Source organism: Limulus polyphemus, unplaced genomic scaffold (assembly GCF_000517525.1).
Source record: "Limulus polyphemus unplaced genomic scaffold, Limulus_polyphemus-2.1.2 Scaffold180, whole genome shotgun sequence".
Taxonomy (NCBI): Eukaryota; Metazoa; Arthropoda; class Merostomata; order Xiphosura; family Limulidae; genus Limulus; species Limulus polyphemus.
In genome coordinates, this window is record NW_013665790.1 from 862689 (window position 1) to 864419 (window position 1731).

The following is a 1731-nucleotide window of genomic DNA, read 5'->3' on the forward strand; positions in this document are numbered from 1 at the left end:
TTTATGATGAGTGGTATAGTAGCTTAGAGATTTGACTCTTCGTGAAAAAAACAAGTGCAGCACAATTAAACTTTTTAAAGTCTATAAAATAATTTGAATTGATAGATTAATTCAAACTTTTCCCATGATTGGGGACAGGTACTTTTGCTTGTACCTTATAAAAATTCAATTTTCTTAATTTTGTTTTTCCCTTCAGCATCAGGGGTACCCACATGAAAAATTGCTGAATAAACAGCCCCAAACCTCTCCCTGATGAACAACTGGTGACAGAAAAGTCTTGAATGCTAAGTTACTGGTCGATGTTCATTGGTGTTGTCGTCATAAGAAGCTTCAGCAGTTCATAGTGGGTAAAGGGAGACCAGTTCAAGTACCTTGACCATCTCTGAGCAGGCTTTTTTAGGAAATTGCACTTTGGCATACTTCTTGATAGCAGTGATGAGAGCATTACATCCTCTATAAAAAGAGCTCTGTGTTGTCACTGATGTTAGTGTGTACACCAGAATCATTTCTGTTCTTTGGCAAAAACTCAACATCATTACTTGTGGCTGACCTATCTTGCAGATCTACCTCAGCCAAATAATTGTCTCTGGCATTGGTAGTGGACATAGATGTAGGAAGTGGATCAGATCTAGCTGGGGCTCACTTTCTTGGCCTCTTTGTACCACTAGGTTCCTGGTTGTGGCAATGCCCCCTTTGATCAGCTAACTGAGAAGCACTGGAACTTGGTACTGATGACTGTTATGATTTGTTTCCAAACTTAAATTCAAGATCAGAATCACCAATGTCATCACTTCCTCCTTCATCTAACTGATTGAGCATAATTATCGCTTGCTCAGCAGTAAAATGTTTCAGTGGCTTCTTTCCACTTGCCATCTTTGTTTTACAATTGATGTAAACAAATCGTTAGACTTCAGAGGATAACAATGAAAAAATTCAATCTCAAACACAACTTGTTGATCTGAAACTTGTTTCAAAACAAATGACAATGCTTCACAGAACTTCTGGTCTACTTATAAAAGGTAGAGAACAACATGGTTTGGATTAGTATTCAGCCAACGAGACATAAATGTTATCAGATGCTTTACCCACTGAATGGTGACATTGGGATTTTTGGCCTGATACTGGTAGCATCCATTCGGGTTTAAGGAGTTAATCTAGTTCACACCATAACAGATGATAAAAGCAACAATTAAACATCTCAACCAATACTGTGTCAGTATACTAGCAAACTTTATGAGCCCTGCTATTGGGTGAAGGGCTTTGTCTGCACTTAATGTAACAGATATATTGTTACGCATTATTTTTTTGTTTCACTCTTATTTTATTTGAATTTTATTGATGTCTATCAGTAAGCTGTTGAACTGCAAAGGAAGTTGTGTATTTGAAGCCAGTGGAGTTATATGAGCTGATCTATGATTTTATTGGTTGAACTTGCATGCACATATCTCTAATGGAGGTCTTGAAAAATGATAATGTCTCAGCTTTTCAACTAAAGTTGTTGTAAAGGAGAGGAACCAGACTTCAAGCCACATTTGAAGGTTGAAGATGTGGCTTGGAAATTTTTTTTATATTTTCTAGTGATGTTTTTACTATTGCTTAGCTTGGAATTGTGCTATATTATTTCCATTTCAAAGAATTCATGTCAGGATATTTAGGGTTAGCAAATTCATTAACATACAATTATAATAATGGCTGGAGACGGCTTAAATGGGTAATGAAGAAAAACTTTAA

General features: G+C 36.3%; 1 protein-coding gene across 2 annotated transcripts in view; it reads right to left on the minus strand.

Annotated features, from left to right (window-relative positions):
• LOC106478107 (calcium-binding mitochondrial carrier protein Aralar1-like) overlaps window positions 1–1731 on the minus strand; it is a 93893-nt gene that overhangs the window by 57219 nt on the left and 34943 nt on the right. The gene's annotated exons all lie outside the window — the stretch shown is intronic.